The sequence below is a fragment of the Natrix helvetica genome (genome assembly GCF_964273705.1).
Source record: "Natrix helvetica genome assembly, chromosome: 4".
NCBI classification, from domain to species: domain Eukaryota; kingdom Metazoa; phylum Chordata; class Lepidosauria; order Squamata; family Natricidae; genus Natrix; species Natrix helvetica.
This window is the reverse complement of record NC_138550.1, coordinates 151,995,736-152,017,694: the sequence shown is the minus strand read 5'-3', so window position 1 is coordinate 152,017,694 and position 21,959 is coordinate 151,995,736. Positions and strand designations below refer to the sequence as shown.

Genomic DNA, 21,959 nt, shown 5'->3' with positions numbered 1-21,959 from the left:
ACTTTATTCCTTTTTTGTTGTAAATAGCAGCGAGTTGTCTTGTGCCGGATTGGCCATAGTGAGTTATCCCTCAGCAAGTTAGCCATGGCGAGTTGGCCGTGGTGAGTTTGCTTTGGCAAATTTTCCCATTTCACTTCCCATTCACACTGAAGGGAGGATAAAATACCCCATGTATAAATCACACTCGATTTTACAATCTTTTTTTTTTTTGCCACATATGTTTACCACATCATTGCAGTTAAGTGAGTTACACGGTCATTAAGTGAATCTGGCTTTCCCCCATTAACTCTGCTTGTCAGAAGCTGAATGGGAAGGTCGGAAATGATGATCCCATGACCCCAGGAATTTGTAACTCTCATAAATATTTGCCCGTTGCCAAGTGCCTAAATTTTCATCACATCACCATGGGGATGTTGCAACGGTCATCTGTATGAGGACCAGTCATAAGTCACTTGCACAGTATTGTTGTAACTCCCAACAGTCACTAAATGAAGGGTTGAAAGTCGGGAACTACCTGTCCTCAAGAACTTTTCCATGTTTAATAAACATATCTAAACTGCAAGATATTGAGCAACAGACGTAATTAGGAAGTTCAAATCGGATAATTTTTTCTAAAAAAAGAATACAGTTTTCAAATGTGCTATTCTTCTTATACTGTTAGGCCATTATGAGCCACCCTCAAAAATTAAAGGTGCATAATTTAATTTAGTCACAGTTCAAATTTGCAACAACACTTAAAAATGTGACTTATGATTCTTTTTCATACTTATGACTATTTCAACATCCCCAAGTTCATAGTTCAGAATTCAGACGTTTCGCAACTGGCATGAATTTATTATGGTTTCAGTATCCTACTTAACTGTATTACTAACTTAACCGCAGTGATTTACTTAACAACTATAACATGGTCGTAAAATGAACCAAAACTCATTTAACAACTCTCTTGCTTTGCAACAGAAATTTTGGGCTCAACTGTGATCATAAGCTGATGACTCCTTGTATATTTTCTGAACCAAGGTCTGTACTTGAACTTAAATGTTATAAAGATTTGCTGTCCAAAAACCAGGCTACGAAATCTAAGTCAATACATTTGGTTTACCTTAAATTAGTACTAAATATACAGAATGTGATTGCCATAATTTCATAATTTTCCCCCTTATATCACATTAAATACTGCGACTTGGCCAGAACCTTTGTGTTGACTGACCATCGCGTGCAAGCTTTTAAAGGGTTCATGCAACTACTGAAATTAAGAACATTTATTCTTGCTTTAAGCAACTGAAAGATGCTGTGGAAATTGTTTCTTTAAAAAAAAATATTTCTTTAGTGGTCCTTGTAAAACCGCAAGATTAAATCAAGCAAGTACTGAGGCTATGAAATCTGTGGCTGAGATATATGCAGTGGGAGGGAATAATATAATTACTTGTAGCTTTTGATAAACATCCCAAATTTTGCTTCAAAGCACAGATGTGGCTCTAATAATCTGAACCATTTGCATTTTTCGATTAAACCTTTCTTGATTGCATTGCATTTGATATGTATATTTAAACCTCCATGTTCAACATTGCACTTTGATACAGAGCATATTGTTTGACTTTGTTCTTATGATCTGACAAGCTTCATTATATAATAAACTAGTTTAAATAAATCTTTAAAGACATAAAAGTGGTCCTGACAAGGAGAGGAAAAAATGCAACACACACAAATGATATATTGGTTAGATGTTCCAGAAGGAGTCAGAATTTGCTTCTCTCTTTCAGGCTCTTCATTCAGACAAAAAAAGCAGCACAATAACATATGTTTTGAATAAAGCTGTAAGGCATTTTCCAGTAACCAGGATTGTATTTCAAAAATGAGTAAAGTAAAACAAAAGGAAAACGTGTTTCAACATTTTATAAACTATTGTCACACATTGTTGCACACTTCCCTCTGGAAGTAAATGTGACATTTATAATGCTGTTTTGTGTTTTCTTTTTCTTTCCCCCTCTCAAACATAACTCTTTCAAATCATAGATGGTATTATCCACCAGAATGATTTGTACTTGAGGAAACAGTTGGACTAATTAATTCCAACATCACGGATGTGTTAGGTTCCTAATAGTCTTGTGGGAATATGAGTTCCTTGCAATTTCTTAGATCCTTTCCTCCATTTGTTCACTTTAGTCTCATCTGCTACTAGTTACTGATTAACAAGGCCAGACTTTAACCATTTGTTGTTAGCAGCATGAAGTTAGCATTGTGAGCCAAAGTTAAGGTTTAGGTCCTGTGTAGTTTCAGCAGAACACATGGCTTACATCTTTCTTTTCTTCTATTTGTGGGATTCCCAGCATACTGCTTGTGGGCATTCCCTTGGCACCTTCTGCCACATATATTTACAAAAATATTCCTGGCATCATCATTGTTGTTGTAAATAAAAGAAAGATGAATGGTTGCAATCAATTTTGGAAGTTTGCTTTCTGATAAGTGTCTGTTTATAACCCTACCAAGGCAGCCATTTTGGAAAATGCCAAGCCCCTAAATGGCAGCCATTTTGTATAAGTGGCAAAAGATTCAAAATGTTGAAGAAGCCAGCGGTCTAACAATCTGGGGAGGAGTTGAGGACCCATTATGCCCCCAAGCCATCCAAGCACGTTCGCCGGCATGAGTTTAACATCAGGAACCAGAAAGAGGGCGTCGATTAATCAGTATTTTGCAGCTCTTTGCAAGGCCGCAGCGTACTGCGAATTCCGAGACCTGGATGAGCTGATTCTGGACCGCATAATTTGCGGCATGCGGGACATTAACCCACCAAGCCACACCCACTAAGCCACACCATGCACAGCAAGCCACGCCCACAGAACTGGTAGTAAAAAAAATGGAATCCCGCCACTGCATGGAAGCTATTGCCAAAGTGCCTTCAAATGCTGCCACCTAATTGTAATTTTTAGTATGACTGAAGAGTAAATATGTTTTAGTGTTGATTCTGTGTTATCATTTTAACTTCATACAGTACTTTAACTAAATTGTATGATCTCATTTACTTCCTTGACTGAAGTGAATTTATTGGAATGTAGAGTTAGCCTAGAGTTGACAGCCATCCGATAACTTCTTCTAGTGTTAGTTAAGCTACTCAGGGCTTCTCTCTACTATTTTCTACTATTTTCTGTTAAAATTACTTCAATGTCATATTATCAAGCAAATTTAACCGTATTAATTTTAAATGGATGCTGAAAAAGTGCGCTAAGAATACCTGGAATTATCAAATGTGATTATCTCCTTTTTCTTTCAAGTGTTTTTTTTTTAACCAAAAAACTCCCAGGTCCAATTATCTTTACCAATCAGAACTACACAGAAGAATCATTGTCTGTTGTAATTGTGATACATGCAACCAATCTGGTCTTTATACTCAAAGCCTTTAAAACGCTTGCCCGTTTAAATGGTATTCCATAGTATAATTATCATTGTATTGTAATTGTTCTTTTAAAAGTGCTTTGTACTAACTTTAATGTCCCTTCATTATTCACATTTTCAAATTGGTTACAAATGTTTCCAAATCCAGTTAAAACTATAGAATTTCTGTCTGCTTCTTCACGTGATGCCATCTTCTCTTTGTTAAAACTTTTTGTCCCTGTGATACTGTCTAAGAACACTTGGATCCTGTTATGATCAATTTCATGTAATTGGGTGAAATAGCTGTGATAAGAAAACCATTGTGCTAACATTGAATGGTGACCAGTTTTGAGAGTTTTCAGAATAATAGTGCATTTAAAAGATGCTCAAAATGTATGTGTAAATTTCAAAAAAACTAGAACAAGTCAGAAGTTTATTTTAATACCTTTCCAGAAGGCTTACTAAAGATATGGAAAGGTGCTTACTAAATACGGAGAAAATTCTGATAGAAGGCGTCTTCTGTGGTGAGAGACGAAGAAGTTGACAAGAAGTTAAAATGGATGTCTATATTTGTTAGTTAGAGAGAACTAAGAGCTGGGTATATTGGAAGAAAGTAAATTAATGAGGTGGGAGTGAGACATTTAAGTAGGCATTATAAAACAAGAAGAAGGAGAATCAAAAATGAATGGAGGCTAAAATAATGGAGGCTGGATACATAACAGTACTGCAAACATGAAAGAACTATGTTGAAGACAGTGTTCCAATATTTGAAGGACTATCACAAATGAGAAGATCAATTTATTTTCCAAACTACCAGAAAGCAAAACAGGAAACAATGGATGAAAATTAACTAAGTATAGAAGCAACCTAGATCTAAGGAGAAATTTCCTGACAATTACAACGATCAGCCAATGGAATGGCTTGCCTTCATAGGTTGTGGGTGCTCCATTACTGGAGACTTTTAAGAAGAGACTGGACATCCATTTGTCTGAAATGGTATAGAGTTTCCTGCTTGGCAAGGGGTTGGAATAGAAGATCTCCAAGGTCCCTTCCAACTATGAGGATGATTGATGATGATGATAATGATGTTTTTCTGCACATTGTACTACATTTAGCTATATTTCCTTCTGCTGTGTCTTAAAAGAATTCTCTCATGGTGTATTCATTTCTTTGCGCTTTGCAAAAGTTACTTATGCCAAAAGCCAATAGTGTGATAAATATGTAGATCTATTCGTTACATGAATTGGGTCAAAATATGGTCATCTGTTCTTTCCATACTACAAGGCCATTCCCTGTACTTTAAAAAAAAGTGTTTTGACTTCATAAACAGCGGAGCAAAATATTGCAAATTATTCTATAATATCCAGGGTTAGAAAAATATCATAGATACCCTCCACAATTTCCAAAGTGTATTGCATCAACATTTCATACTTTGTATCAACCTTTGTCAATCTGTTCTTTATATATTGGTGTTACAACCCCTGGTATGCCCAAATATGGGAGGGAGCTCACTACTCTCCCTTTCTGGCCTTCGGCTCATTACAGAAAACCATCCAGGCAGAAAACCATTTTTTTTTAATGTTGCCTTTTTATATTTGTGTTGTATTTGTGCTGATAAATAAATAAAGGGAGACTAGTATAGATCTATTTCAAGCTATTTAGCTCTCATCAGCTACCCATACCCTTACTGGGATTTGAAACATAATCTGTTGTAATGTTATGGTTTCTTTTTTGGTGTTGTGCCATTCTTCCAACTGGTAAACACTGTCACTCTAGTTTGAAAACAAGGTTTTGTTTTCAGTTCCCTCCAGCTGCCAAAGAAGCATCCAAAGAGCACCTGCAAAACAACCCATGCTCTTCTCCTTACCTCTTCTGTAAACAACCTGAAGCCTTTGAAGTGCAAAGTCAAAATGATCAAAGAGAAAAAAAGAGAAAGCAATATTTCCAGGACTCAACCTCCAACCTCCAAGTGGCAGTGTAACTTCTTTTCCTCTGATGTTACTACTCTCTTTATATTCCTTTTTGTATCTTCTTTATATTCCAGGCTTAAAAGAAACAAAATTCTTAAATGGAGCAAAATAAAGAGAAAAAACCCATCCAAATCAATATTATAAAAATAAAGAAAAAGATTTAACCCATAGGTAAAAAAAGAAATAGAAGAAGAAAAATCAATACTTTCACTTTAAAAAGTAGGAAATATTTGCAAAACTTCCAACCAATGGCCATGCACGCCCCACCGACTCCGTATCACCCAGTCACCAAGCACTGGGACTTGGACATGCTACAATTTGACTGCTTCCTCGAGGCAAACAACCTCATGGGCCTTTCTGAAGGCCGCAAGAAGAACATGTTCCTCGGATACTGTGGCATTGAAGTGTTCGAGACGGTGAAAGACCTCTCTGAGCCAACACCGCTGCAATCAGTTGCCTGCTCCATGCTCAAGCAGATGCTGAGGACCCACAATGCCCCCAATCCATCCAAGCACGTTCGCTGGCATGTGTTTTAACATCAGGAATCAGAAAGAGGGCAAGTTGATAAATGAGTATGTTGCGGTGCTTCACAAGGCCGCCAGGTACTGCGTATTCCGAGACCTGGATGAGCTGATTCTGGACCGCATAATTTGCGACGTGTGGGACATTAACCTACAGAGGAGGTTACTTGCCACGTCTGACCTCACTCTGCAAATTGCCTTGGACGAAGCCAGGGCATCAGAATCGGCCACTAAGTCTGCAGAAACCCTGCAGTGCCAGGGTGCTTCACAGGATGCGCGGAAGTGTGTACGCTCACATCGCAAAGCTGCAGAGGCCGAGAGCTCAGAAGGCGAAGAAGACAGCTGCTGCATGCGCAGTAGCCGCGCCCAGCCGGTGCGCAAATTCAAATCATGTCTCCCTGCCTTGCGCTAGCTGCAGAGACCATGCCAGATCGTTTTGCCTTCTTCGCGACACTATCTGCCAGCGCTGCAAGCAAAAGGGGCACATCGCCAAGGTTTGCCAAAGTAAGCTCCGCCCAATGATCTGGCAGCCACGAAGCCAACCTAACTACCAGCAGAGGCCCGACCAAGAGGCATGGCGGCCACCACCACTCAGAGGGTAACAACAGAGTCACCCATCACACCTCAATTGGTCAAGCCCGCACAAGGCAGTCAAAGAAGGTGAAGGTCACAGTCCTCATCGAGGGCTCTCCATGTGAGTTGGAGATCAACACCAGGTCATCACTGACCATCATGCCGTAGTCTATCCTGAAGCAGGTTATCCCTAACCTGAACAAACAACATCTACGCACCCCTGACATCCACCTTCAAGATTACCAGGGGAACTGAGTCCCCATTGTGGGCCAAGGCACTTTCCGGGTGAAGTTCAACAACTTCAGCGGCCAGCTCCCGGTGACGATGGTCAGCGGAAACCTGCAGAGCCTCCTGGGACTTGGCTGGTTTGAAGCCCGGGGCTGGAAGTGACAGGTGTCAACGAGAGCACTGATGAATTACTCGCAGACCCTACCCCCGAGTTTTTCGCATTGACTGTTTAGAGACTGGTTCCGTCTCGCTTAGTGACATTGCCTGCCACTCTGCCAGAGACTCTACGATCAAACAGGTTTTGAACTGGGTGTGGAGGGGGTGGCCCAAGGGGCCTATTGGGGCTGATTTCAAAATTTATTATCATAAGAGAAATAACCTGTCTGTTGTTAAAGGCTTTTTACTGTGGGGGGACCGGTTCGTTGTTCCACCCAAACTGCGCATTGTAGTATTTGAGGCTTTACACGTACGGCATCCTGGAATTGTCAGGATGAAGTCTTTGGCTAGGAGTTACATGTAGTGGCCTAACATGGACAGGGAGATCGAAGAATGGGTGGCTACCTGCACACCCTGACAAGAGTCCAGACCAGCTCCTCCAGAGGCACCCACTAAGGAGTGGGAGCGACATCAAGCACCATGGTCTATGGTGCACATTGACTTTGCTGGCCCAGTTCATGGCCAGACATTTCTTGTAGTTGTGGACGCCTACTCGAAATGGTTAGAGGTAGTCCTGATGACCACCACTACACCAGAAGCGGTCATCAATGTGCTACGGAGACTTTTCTCCACATACGGCCTGCCTGACGTCTTGGTCTCTGACAATTGGCCCCAATTCACGGCCATGCAATTTGAGACCTTCCTAGCAGCTCAGGGAATCAGGCATGCCCTGGTCGCGCCATTCCATCCAGCCTCCAATGGTCAGGCGGAGAGAATGGTGAGATCTGCAAAAGGGGCCCTCTCTAGGATGGGCCCGGGAGATTGGCAAACATGGGTTGACCACTATTTGCTAATTCAGCACATCATACCCAGTGCCACTACAGGAAGAAGCCCCTCCGAGCTTCTCATGGGTCTCCAGCTATGGTCCCACTTAGACCGGCTACACCCCAATTATTCTGCCTCATCGCCCCCAGACACCACAAGCAAGATTAGGACATTTATCATAGGGGATTCGGTATACGCCCACAACTACGCCGGGGAAACTCTGGCCCTCGCTCTTACCTCCTAGAGCTCGAGGATGGTAGGAATTGGAGAAGGCATATTGACCAACTCCGTGGCCGCCTCTCCAACTCCATTCTTAGACAACCAGAGGTAACTCCTACACAAGTTAGCCAAAGCCCTACCCAAACGGAGCAAACGCTCACTCCTTCCACGGCCAGCTCAAGCCCGAAGGTATCGGGAAACTTATCTGGTTATGTTGCCAGCCCGCAGCGAGCTCTGAGCTGGCTCTCAAAGCTCCAGACTCAGCCTGTGAAAGGTTCCAGGAGCTTCCACCAAGCGGAACTGCAGAGCAAACAGGTCCGTCCAACCTGTCCAAGGAATCCCCTCCTACTGAACTGCGCAGGTCAGGCAGAGCTACCCAAAAGCCCGCCTACCTGCGTGACTACGCAACAAGTAGGATTGTTCCATCCAAGAGGGGAGAGGTGTTAGATACTTGCTCTAACTACAATGGTTTCCACCAAGGTCCTCTGTTCCGACGGGAACAGAGGTTTAATCCTATTGGTCGAAGGGTCTGACAGCTCCCTATAAAAGGGCTGCTGTCAGGCTCAACCTTCGCTGGATTGTTCTCACTTGTTGTACTTAATAAAGAGCTGTTGTTACCGTTAAGCCTGTGTGTGCCTATCCATTACCCAATCTTAACATATTTCTACTTTAAGATACCTATTAACTGCTTTGGTCACAATCCATGCAAAGCTATGCATGCCCAGGTACTTTTGTCCCTCTGCCAAAACCAATAGGACTCAAGAGTTTGCTGCAATTCCAGTTGCAAGTATCACTCCTTCACACAGACAGGAATTTAATTTAATTCCTAGGAAGAGTTCATAAAAGATTATCATCACAGGTGAAAGGGATCCTCTCACCACCACCACCCAAAAAAAGAAGCAAAGACACCACAAGAGGGGGAAAGTATGCAGTTGTGATTAATAGTTGATTTATGTAGTCAAATTGGTATGCTGTCACTACTGTCTGAACCATTGCATGATGCCAAAATGATGATAACAATTTTATCAATACACCTCAAACTCTCTTTAATTTTGTTTGTACGAGCAGTATGAGCTATCATTATCCAGTAATTGTGTTGTATAATCTGTGCAGTGTTTGCTTGAACCACCCATGCTCAAAATGTAATCGATCGTGTAAAAGAACGCAAAATCAATATTGTCTATGTCTAGACAAATAAGAGTGTAAACTCTGAGAGTGTAAAAGGTGACATACTAATTTGAATGTATTCATAGACCTTTTAGTGCTGAGATTAATACAAAGTTTTGGCTTGTCATAACAGATTTTATGTACTGCTGTAACAGTTTTTGTATACTGTACGCCAAGTGTACTTTGTGATTTTTGTTTACTTTAGAAAAACATTGTTGACCAGCAATCACTGAATACACTGAATACACTGAATACAGTCCCTTTGGGGAGAGGGGGCGGTCTATAAATCTTGAAAATAAATACATGATAAGGGCAAGTGCTGAAATATCTTTCTCAAGTTCTATATTGTGGATAATGAAACATTTTATCTGACAGTTCATCAAAATGATTTAGGTTGAAAAAAATGCTGGATATCTTAACTTCAGCCCAGGTGATGAGTTCCTTCATCCATCAGCACTCAAAAATACAGGATAAATGACAAATGCCTTATACTGATAGTTCTTGATTTATGACCACAATGAATGTCATAGTCATAAGTTGTGGCAGTCACAAAACGATCAGTAGTTGTTAAGCTGACTAATGATTCAAAATGGGTACAGTGTTCCTGGAAATCACTAGTAAGTGCCACTTGGCACCACCATAAAATGTGATCATGTGACTGGGGAATGCTGCAAGAAACCATAAATAGCCCTCAACATTTAGTCACATGACTATGAAAGGGCAACCATCAGAATTTAGGAATTGGGTCGTAACTAACCCCAAGGTTGGTTAATTGAACAGTCTCTACGCAACCAGTCAAAAGTTGAGGACTGCTTGTAACATATTTTTTTCTATGCAATTGTGTCTGGTTCTTAAGGCTGCTGAACAAGTCTCTGCACTTTTCTTGGCAAGGTTTTCTAAAGGGGGTTACCTCCTTCCTGAGAGATAGTAACTGGCCCAAGGTCACCCAGCTGGATAATGCAGCATTAGACCCCACAGTCTCTCAATTTCTAGCCTGATGCCTTAACCAAATTAGCTCTCTTTGTTAACAGTATGTATTAAATAAATGCCTAATTTTACAGCCACTTGAACTTTATCCTGGCTTAGAAGACCTGTTACACCCATTATGTTGGAAAAGCTCCTTCTCCTTCTCTTCTTTCCCTTCTGATACAAAATCAAAACTTCTTACCGTTATCACATTAAAAAAAGAAGAAGAAGAGAGGGAGACCGAGGGGGGAAAAACATGCCACAGAGCAGTAACTGTCTTAGATCTTGTCAGCGTAAACCAAAAGACAGAATTAATTTGTCCTATTTCATCCAAACAAAAATCCCCCATTTCCTTTTTTAGCAATGTGAATGAGCGTATGTGCACACATATCTAGCATTTGGTGAAAAGATACCAGTAAAGTGATAACATCTGGCTGGAGCAAATGGCTGCCAACGAAAGAACGGTTTCCTCTCTCTGGGCCTGACCAGAGTCTGATGTTATGCAGATGTGCAGCCAGGCCTGACTGTAAAAGTTATAAACATTGTCATAACATTGTTCGACTTCTCTAGTATTTCCTGTCTTCTGCTTAACACTTTATTACTACGTCTGGCTGACTGCCAAGGGCAATGCAGAGTTGAGGGCCTCTGGCTTGAAATTTAAAACAAACCCAGAATTCATTGGGTTTCATTTGATATGTGAACTCTGATAACTCACACTTGTTAAAATAAAGCCGCTTATGATTCAAGTTAGATTTACACGGGCTTTAAAGGAGTGCAGCAAAAGAGGAGAAAAAACACTATTTCCAATCCACCCACCCCCGTTCCCCCTCCATCAACCCTACTTTCCTTTCCTCCCCTTCTGCTATTTGGCATTCGGTCCCATAGATACAGAGGGCGGGGGCAAAGGGGGGAGACAAGAAAGAGATTTGGAGCAAGGAACAGCTGATTCAGGAGCTGGACAGCTTACAGAGGACTTGTGTTCATTTCCTGTATTAGATGCAGTTCCCTAGGCAGAGAATAGGCTTTTCTTTCAACACATCGGAGCACGTTCTTTCTCTTGGCTTTTCTTCAGATTAGAAGACCACATGAGGCTCATTGCCTGTAGATTATTTTTTTTAAAAAAATTACATATATATATAAAGCAGGGAAGCAAAAATAAATAAGAGAAACCAATTGGGAGACTTTTGTGAACAGAAAGATTAACCTTTATAAAAGCAAGTTAAAACACATACCCAGATTTATAGCTTTATTTATTTTCTTCCTGTACGGTAAAACGTGATTGTCAATTTTCAGCCACAGACTGTGGTGAAGATTGTATCGGTTCGTGAAGGACTAAGCCTTGAGAGACTTCCCTAAAATGATCTAGCATTTATTGTATATTGGCAAAGGTTCTGTCTGACTGTTTGTGTACATATGTGTGTGTATATCTATTGAGTCTCTTGCTTTAATATATGTGCTCATCAGTTCCTTTCCAGGAACAGGAAAAGACTAGTCCAATTTGTTAATCATATTCTGTAGTCCAAATTAAGTCAAAGCTGGGCCAGATTATTTAGAAGATCGTTTTTCACTTTCCTTATGCATGCAACTGTTCTGATTGATGCTGCTTTGTTTAAATATTTTAGGCAACTTCCTACATGTCATAATAAACATGTAAGCATTTTAAAGTTGCAGTCATGATTTCACTTTCAAGAAAGTGTTCCTCATTATAACTGCATGGAATGTATTCTTCAAACTGTCTCCGCGCACAAGAAACAATCCTTGGAAAACACTATCCATGAAAATAATATTCCCTAAGAAGTTGTCTTTCAGGTGTGTTATCGCTTCCTATAATGGAAGGTGAAGGTTCGTTCTCTGAGCTTTTGGGTTGATTGCCGAGTGTTTCGTTGCGAGGTTCGGTAACATCTTCAGCAGAGTTTAGGGGATATTCTTCTGTTTATAAGGGCTTCAGGTGTGGTTGTGTCAACTGGGTGCCTTGTGATGGGTCAGCTGTGAGTCATCAGTGAGTCTTGTGATGGGCCTTCGTATAATTTTTCACATTGACTGTGTTTACTTAATTTATGTGAGTTGAAATTCAAATTCAATAAAGGATATCAAGCAGATGGTGAATGCTACAGGGAACCTTAAAATAGGACAGCAATTTAGTGGAAAATCTAGGCATTTTTAAAAGTTTCAAATTAATACTGAAGAGTCGTGTAACTGACCTTTGATGGACAATTCTAAGGAAATAAATTCAAAATCAACCTTTTCATGGCCACCAGCAGTTTAACTTCTAATATATCAACATTTGGAATAGAGCCAACCTCAAGAAATCTCTATGGAACCAGAGAGATTACTGACTAAGTAAAATTAATTAGAAGCGAACACATTGAAAAAGTTATAGTTCCACTCATTAGTTTTAGCTTACTAATTAAAATATGTTTGTTGTATGATATTTTCTATCACTTTAGTTCCACACACACATACGTTTTGGTGCACTACAGAAAGTCTCTACATAGGCTTACATTACAATAAAATAGCTTTTAAAAAAAAATACTGAGAAAAATATGTCCTTCTGAAACCTACCCACTTGTAAAAGTATGTGGCATGTCTGCTGATTGTGCTATTTTGGCCTACTCACTTGCATTTCTAGTAAAGCATATCTTCCTTTCTTCTTTCCTTCCTTCCTTCCTTCCTTTTTTCTTTCTTTTCACATTAAAATTCCTGCAGTCTTTTTAGAAACAGATTATTTGTGCTGTTATTTTCTTCCAGAGGGTATTGTTTATGATTTTTTTACCAGGACTATCCTAACAAAAATAAAAGCTTCTTATTAAATTGGGGGAAAATCCTTATTTGGTGAGATTGATGCCTTGATATACTATCCTTCTAAAATATTAGATCCCTAATAATTTTAGAGAAATAGTACTTCAGAGTCAGCCGGCCTTTAAATTTAAATAAATACATTTAAATAAATAAATTTGGTATGGACAGATTATTTGCAAATAGCTTTTTTGTGGTTTTTATGGATTTGTGATGTTTTGTGGATATTATTGATAGGTTAGTCTGATCTTCATATCTTGAAGTTCATCCTTCTAATGTATTCATTTAGGAGAAAGCACAATTCATTAAATGTTGGTTAAAGATCCATGGGTATTTTGCTTGCTTTTAGACTGTTTCTAAAAAAAAAAAAGGAAAAAGCTTTCCTACTGTCAGTCTCAACCTTACTGAAGACTGTTGTAAGACTGGATTTGTTTGTAACGAACAATTTGTTGTGGATTTTCAACAAGGCTGATGTGTGGTTGAGTTCCATGCTTAGACAATATTGGTCTTTAGACTATTTTTTGACTATTAATTTCCCCAGCAGAAAAAAAATCAATTTCCTTGATTTTCATGCCTATTGCAGTTGCATCACTTGCTTTTTGCCAGCAGAAGCAAAATAAAAATCTTAAACACGGTAGATATAGAAAACAGAAATGCTACAAGTAGATTTTTTTTAAAAGATAGAATTATTCTTGCATTCACTCATTCTTTTCTTTTCGGTTTGATTTTCACATTTCCATGAAGGGCAATTTTCTTTGGGATAGGTATTGTGTTTACAAACAAGAAACCAGTAGATTATTGTTAGCATTTATATTTTCCCGAATTCTAAAAACTTTTTTTTCCTGCTAACAATGTAAAACTGAAGATGTCAAAGAAAGTTTGTATTTGATAGATTTCTACTTTGCTGAATGTTTTACTTGAAATAGAAACACGTAGATCTGAATTAACCATCAAACAAAAAGAAGCACGCGCTTAGCACCTCAAGGGAAGGGGGGCCATCACAGAGTTGTTGTTTTCCCAAAATTGAATTGACAGTGGAGTCACCTGGTATTTTTTAGGGTCTTAACTTAAATCAAAATGTGCATATTGTATTGCTTGCTCTTTAGATATTATTTCATTAGCAACACTGTCTATACAAAACAGATTTGTCACAACTGAATTCATTAATTCTTTTTCTTTGCATAAGTATATTGTTAAAAGATTGTATGAAACAGTCTCTGCCTTTGAAGAACGTGCCAAAATCCATCTTCTAGAAAGTAGGCAGATGGAGGAAACAAACTAAGTTTAATTCTCCTTTCGTCACAAAATATAATATTGGATTAAAAACCCACAACAACATCATTCAGAGGAATTATAAGAACTATATCCAACTTTCAGAAACCAATTATAGTCCTGTGGCTTTAAGGATGGATGAAGATTACCTGGTACCTTAAGCACAGCCCAACAGAAGTAAAACTTCCATGCCAAGAGTTCGAAATAAATATAATATCTGACAGCACCGTCAAACTAAACTTCTAAACGTTGGTCATTTTCCATGCCAAATATTTTTTTTTAAATGCAGATTAAAGTCAAACAAGGACAATAACCAACATTTGACTAAAAGCAAGTATGGCAATAAAATAATTAAGGGCACGATAGTTCTCTTTGAATTTGACCACAGTAGAGGATATTTTTCAGGATGTTTCTTCAGAAACTTTGGGAAATCCACAAGTAGGTCTCAATTTACAACAGTTCATTTAGTGACCGTTCGAAGTTACAGTAGCATTGAAAAATGTGATATATGACCATTTTTTAACTTATGCCTGTTGCAACATTTCCATGGTCATGTGATCAGAATTTGGATGCTTGACAACTGACTCACATTTATAATGGTTGCAGGGTCCAAGGGTCATGTGATCACCTTCTGTCAGGCAAAGTCAATGGGTAGCCAGATTCACTTAACAACCATGTTACTAAATGCAATGATTCACTAAACAACTGTGGCAAGAAAAGTCATAAAATGGAGCAAAATTCATTTAACAAATGTCTCACTTACCAGCAAAAACTGTGGTCATAAGTTGAGGACTACCTGTATTAGGATGTCTACAAGGATTTACATTTATGTTTATAGTCATTCATTTATTTGATTTATCTCACTTTTAATTTGTTTGACCAACCAAGGTACATTTTATAAGTTTCCTTCTTCCTATTCTACCTACCATAACCTCCATTTGAGGTTGTTTTAGTTGAGAGAGATATCAGCTTCCATGGTTAAGGGAAGACCGGACTCATGGTCTTTCATTTTCTACAAATACCTTAAGTGGGAAGAGAAGAAATGATACAAGTATGGAAAGCAAGTTTGTCAAACATGTACAGGATAGCAGGTATAAGTATGGAAATGGACATGAACAGAGGAAATGAATACAGGTAAATGGGGACAGTAGGGCAGGGATGGTAGGCACACTGATGCACTTATGCATGCCCCCTTTATGAACCTCTTAGGAATGGGATGAGGTCTACAGTAGACAGTTTAAAGTTGAAGCTGTGAGGGTTTGAGGATGTAACAACAGAGTCTGGTAGAGCATTCCAGGCGTTGACCACTCTGTTGCTGAAGTCGTATTTTCTGCAATCGAATTTGGAGCGGTTTACCTTGAGTTTGTATCAATTTACCTAGTCATTTAATTCTTGGAAACTTTGGTATGACTCTGACTATGGATTTAAACATCTGGACATTGCTGGCATTAAAATGTGAAAAGTCTCCATCTAATGCTGACTGATTCTGATATGTATACTTTTCGTATTTAAAAATAAACATAGAATTTCGGTAACTGGGAAGCTAAATACAAGACGTTTCTTTGTCTGCCTCTCTCTCCCTCTCTCCCTCTCTCTCTCTCTCTCTCTCTCTCTCTCTCTCTCTCTCTCTCTCTCTCTCTCTCTCCCTCCCTCCCTCCCTATCTATCTATCTATCTATCTATCTATCTATCTATCTATACATACAAACATACAAACAAAGAAAAGATTTTGGATAGGTGGGTATAATTTGGTGACATTTGGAAGATCTATTTTGAACAGCCTTTTACTTTTATTATTCATTAATTACTCATGTATCCTGCACATTCCTTGACAGTGACTCTGTGGAAAAACGTTGCTCTTATGTATTTTCTGGTAAAGTCTGGGTTTGTAAAATATTGCCTGGAATTGGTCTTCTAGTTCCATGTGTTGATTTTTGCTTGTTTAGAGGGCAAATGAGAAGCATGGAATGTTTGCTTGCCTTCAGGTACAGTAATGAGGCTAGGTAAAAGAGATGAACATTCAACCCGATCTGTGAAGGAAATTATCTGGGAAGCATTGGTTCTGTGGTTTATGTCCATCCACAGACTATTTCTTCACAGACTCTGGCACTTAATGTGAGGCACAGAGAGTTTTGAAAATAGACCCAGATGGTAATGATTGTTTTTAAAAGTCCCAAACTAAACCATTATTGTGCTCTTCATATTAAAACCAGGTCACCTTATACTTTTATACAGCCAATATTTTTCAGTTGAGTCTGTCTGCAGGAAATGAATTCAGGTGGAAAGTTAGATCAGGCGTGAAGTAGTTGGAGCCTCTGCTGTTTTAACTTGCAATTATTTGAACATTGATTGAATAGTTTTGATGAAAAATTGAATAGGAACACATAAGTAATCAATGGGGGAAAGAGGATAAAGGATATAATGTAGGGTGTTTTTTTTTGGTAGTAGTGACTTGGAATTCTCCATTAAAATAAATCAGATTTTCTCAAGTCCCATCCATCTCTGCACACAAGAAGTTCCTTTGTTTCAGCATCTTTGCTGATTCATCTGACTTTGACATCCCATCTTGTTGGAGATACTGATTAATAAAGAAACATTAACACTGCAAATGACAAACAGGTGTTTTATTTATCAATGTATCCTTGCATACATTCTACAACAAAAAAGAGGTGGCATAAAACACTGGTAGTGAATGTACGTTAAAGAGACCTTAAGATTGAGCATTTCTGACATTTTTAAAAGTACACAGACTTCACAAATTGGTACCCTGGGGAGTGAAATGACAGAAATGTACATTGCAATCGCTATCATTTTAAAATATTTTTGTAACTTCAGTCATTTTAATGTGGTTGGCAGAAGAGTGCCAAATTGATAATAATATATAGTTAAACTTGTATGTTTCTCCACCCAACTCCCATCAACTCTGGATGGCTCACAACAATGACACAAAAAGAAATTACAGTAAAACTAATACAAGGGGGAAAAAAAGTTAAAGGGAATGGACAAGACAGTGAGAGGGAAGAGGAAGATTATTCTCTATTAATCTTGGAGGTTTTAGTGTTGTGAATATAAATTATTCAAAGTCACTCAACATAAATAAATCTCATACCTTCCGAGCAGAAAGTAGCTTACTACATCCCACAGTTATCACATCACACTTTGATAAAACCACATATGGAATATTGCATCCAGTTTTGGTCACCATGGTACAAAATAAAATGTTGATGCTCAAAGTGCAGAGAGAAGCAACAAAAATGATTAGGGGACTGGATACTAAAATATGCAAAGAACCGTTGCAACAGTTTGGTCTGTCTAGCCCAGTGGGTCAGCAAACTGCGGCTCTGGAGCTGCATGTGGCTCTTTCCTCCCTCTGCTGCGGCTCGGTCACCGGTCGGCGCCACAATTTTAAGAGGAGCTTCCGGTGGGGGGGGGGGAAGAGAGAAGCACAGTGCGCCAGGAGAAGACTCTATGGCAAGAGGAGAGTTTTCCAGTTTCTCCACAATTGATAGGGCTTTCGGTTATGACAGGTAAAGGAAAAAGTACACTACACTAGGAGGAGACTCTATGGTGGGGGAACTGAACTTCCAGTCAGCTCAGAATTGAGCAGGGGGCTTCCTAACCTTTGTGGCTCCCGGTGTTTTGTTTTCTGTGGGAAACGGGTCCAAATGGCTCTTTGAGTGTTTAAGTTTGCCGACCTCTGTTCTAGTCTAATGAAGAGAAGGACTAGGAGTGACATGATAGCATTATATGAGGGATGCCATACAGCAGAGGAGGTCAATCTGTTCTTCAAAGCACCTGAGGACAAGACAAAAATAACAGATGGAAACTTATCAAGAGGGGTCCAACCTTAGAAATAAGGAGAACTTTCCTGACTGGGAACAATTAATAAATAAACTTGCCTTCAGAAATTGTGGATGTTCCATCACTGGAAGTTTTTAAAGAAGAGATTAGACAGCTGCTTGTCCAGAATGGTATAAGGTCTCCCAGTTGAGCAGAGGTTTGACTAGAAGACCTTCATGGTTCCTTCCAACTCTGCTGTGTGGTTATCGCTCACTTTCTCCCCCTCCTTCTCTTTTTCTTGCTTTCTGGTCAAATGAAAGAAATACCACCCATAAATACTCTGGGAATTTAGAAAGGTGAGCCTTAGTAACTGGAGCTTATACCCATTTTGTAAAAGGAAAAATAAAAACATTGGTACCACCAACCACCTGCTAAGATCAGCTTCTGGGTTGTATTTTTTTTTTCTTTCTTTAAAAGCATTTCAGCATCACCCTGCAAGATGCTGAAATGAAAGCATTAAGTTCTGTTTTTTAAAAGAAAATGTGTTTCCTTGTTTATGAGGAAACTGGAAAGAAGGAAATAGCTTGGACTCCCTCCCCCTTAAAAATAAAAAGAAGAAGAAAAGAAATGCGTAAACAAATCTTCTCTTTCAGATGTTTGATGAATGGGGAGAGGAGAGACAAAGCATATTAATCACTAGTGGAAAATAGGTTGCCCTGCTTTGTTTAGGAAGATAAAAATATGCTTAGAAAAGTAGAGGAGTGCTTGGAACCATATTAAAATAAATGTGGACAGTTTCTTTTAGGAACATTTTTTTCACTGACACTATAAAGGGAAGACACTTGCATGCAGAAAGAATTAGGCAATTAAATAGCTGTCAATTAGACAATTGATTCAACATAAAATGGCATATAAAAAGTGTGGATGATAATTTTGACAGTTATAATGAATCATTGATTTAAGAGCTTAAAAGCAAGGGTGTGTATGTGTGTTACTTTACTGAGATAACAATAAGTACATCTAGTTGAAGATTCCTAAGCAATAAGCCTTAATTGTCCAATATTTGAACTGTAATGCTAAAAGAAACACAAGTGGAAAAAGATTGCATGCAAAGACAACACATATTAACTATTAGTGGAAAATAGGTTGCCCTGCTTAATATGCATGTAATTTTTTGGAAAAAAAAATGTTGAAATATGTTATGAAAAAGTTCTCATTTCCTGGCCTTTGCTATAAAGGTTTGCACCAACCTGGACTCTATATATCCCACAATATCACAGCTTCCTTCACTGAACAATGGGGGTTTTCTATTTTACATATCTTTGCACAAAATTATATGTTAGCATTTTGTTATTTCTGGCTATTGCTTTAGTATTTTAATAACATTTACCTGATGCAATAGTAAATTGGGCTAAAATTAGTTTGGGATAGTTTTAATATAAGATATTGGGATGATTTTTGAACTATTCTTTGTTCGCTGATGAAGTAGGTGTCCTTTAAAACTGGTACATATACCAATATCTTGGAAGATTGGCAGTTTTAAAAGGAAATAGCCAGATTGCATTATCTTTATGAGAAATTGAGTAACTGGAATTTCAGTAGTTGATATTAAGGAATGACCATCAGTTATGCTTGATTTCATATAGATAGGAAAGACAAAGTTCTTTTTGTAACAGTAAAAGTTCTTGCAAAAAAGGAAGTCTTAAATTTCTTACAATAATATATTATTCTGCAATACATCTGGAGATAATTAGTAAGGGTATGACAGCATTAATAATAAATCATGGAAAAATGAATAATGTGATATAATAATTTCATTGAAATCTATCAGGCTTACACAGGATAATTAAATATATAATATATTAATTTATTGGATATAGAAAGTAATATAGAAAAAGAATGTTCACCCAAATACATCATTGTTAGCCTAAGAAAGCACTCGTAATAATTAAAGTTTCCAAGTACACTTAGCTACCATGAATATAAAATTAATTGCCAACATATACTGGACTAGTACTTAATATATTGATCAATATATTAAGTGATATGTTACTTCACTAATTATATTGAAATACGCTGTTCTCTCTCATTTTTGTTTCACTGCTCTATCACCCTTTATCCCCCCCATCAAACTTAGACAATCTGTTGAATTGACAAAATATAATGACAACAATATTACCAGCAGTAGGTTTCACATTTTGGTACCACCAGTTTGCTGCCCATGCAAACATGCGCCTCTTCTACTCATGCACCTGACCTCAAAAACATGCCTAAATAGGACAGCTTAGACCTGGAGCGGGTGGGCAGGCCCACCCACGATTTCCGCTACCAGTTTGGGCAAACTGGTCCAAACCAGCTGAATATTACTATAAAAGTAGCTAAAAGATTAGACGCATTGAAGAATCTTGATAAATTTAAGTGATGGGTAAAGATTGGTATTTTCTATAGAAAAACCATTAGTTTATGTAATCATTCTCCATTCTGGAAGTAAAGTGCTCATAAATGTTTTTGTCTGCATTTTTTCTCTCATTGGAAAATTTTTGAATAAGATAATGGTTATCCGTCAATGTAGCATTTTGTGATGATGTCCAGAACATTTCTTTTTTTCAAAATATTCAAATGTCTTCATCCTCCCTGCTAGGTTAGGAAATTCATCTATTTTTGGAGCGATATAGTATCTTTTCACCAATTGTTTGTAAACCAAGCTGACTCTTTAGGAAAATACCTTTAGGGAGATACCTAAAGATTTTGAAACATATGACTTTGAATGATAAATGCTGGTTGCTTGGAAAACAAAAATAGTAATAGTAGACTTTACAGTAAGAGGGTTTTTTTCTGGTATTTTCATTTAGTGAATTCCAAAATAAATTACCTCATTAGGAAAATAGTTGCAACTTTCCACATTACATTATGAGATGGACACTTGTAAAAGAATAAGGAATGTTTGCATGCTTACTCTATTCTGTACCCATTCTACTACAGAAATTATATTTTGGTGATAATGGTGGAGAATGCTACCTTTGCCAAAATTATAATTGTCCCTAAGGCACTATAGTATATATAGTCAACAAAAGAGCTTGACTGATAGTTCCATTAAATATCCCAAGTTGATACTCATATGTGTGTGTATATATTTTTGTGCATGTATATGCATATATAAATGAATCATTTATTCATTTGATCTACATAGTAAGTAAAGGTAAAGGAGTCAGTGAGGATTTTACTCTGCTGTCATTGCCAACTATAGGAAACAGTGTCATCTCCATTTCAAGGCCATTGAGACAGCGCTGTCTGAAGACATTTCCATGGTTATGTGACCAGTTTGACATCACAGAGCACTGTTATCTTTCCTCCAAAGTGGTACCTATTTATCTACTTGCATTTGCATGATTTCAAATTGCTACGTTAGGGCAAGGATGGGAGCTGGGGTTAGGACTTCGGGTCTCAAACCTGAGCAGCCGGCTTTGCAGCCAACAAACCCAGTGTCTTAAATGTTGAACCACCATGCTCCGTAGGACAACCTATATCACTGTTGGTGAACCTTTTTGGCACCGAGTGCCAAAACGGGAGTGCAAGTGAGCGCACACATGTGTGCTGGAAACTGGAAGAGCAGCCACCCAGTATGCATGCACATGCCAAAAATTATCTTCCAGTGTCCAGCATGTGCATGCACATTAGCTAGCGGGTCTGCATGCTAGAAACTGGAAGACCAGGTGGCCGGTGCGCATGCATGTGCCGGAACCTGGAAAAGTGGCTGCCCGGCATGTGCACTTCTGGTTTACGGCACTCCCACGCACTTGAACACCAGCCGGCTGGTGTGCCAGAACCTGGAAGAGCAACGGGCAATGGCTCGCATGCCCAGAGAGATGGCTTTGTGTGCCACTTCCGGCACGCATGCCATAGGTTTGCTATCACAGACCTATATATTTATTTAGAGTGGATACAGTTTGGGGTTTGCGTTCCTTTTGTGTGAAAAGGAACCTAAGATCATTTTAGACCAGCCTTCCCAAATCAAGTATCTCCCAATATTTTTGGGCCTACAACACCTAGAATTACTAACTAGCATGGTTTACTTCAGATTTCAATAATAGGCGGGGGTGAGAGCCATGTAATGACTC

At 38.6% G+C, this 21,959-nt stretch overlaps 1 protein-coding gene and 1 long non-coding RNA gene across 6 annotated transcripts in view; one reads left to right on the top strand and one right to left on the bottom strand.

Moving 5' to 3' along the window:
• The window catches only part of TRPS1 (transcriptional repressor GATA binding 1), a 277,918-nt gene that overhangs the window by 233,177 nt on the left and 22,782 nt on the right, over nt 1–21,959 (top strand). The window lies entirely within an intron of this gene.
• LOC309391729 lies at nt 17,716–18,343 on the bottom strand. The gene is made up of 3 exons (XR_014175325.1): nt 18,270–18,343; nt 17,961–18,146; nt 17,716–17,856 (listed from the first exon to the last, which is right to left on the bottom strand). It is a non-coding gene; the product is annotated as an uncharacterized lncRNA (long non-coding RNA).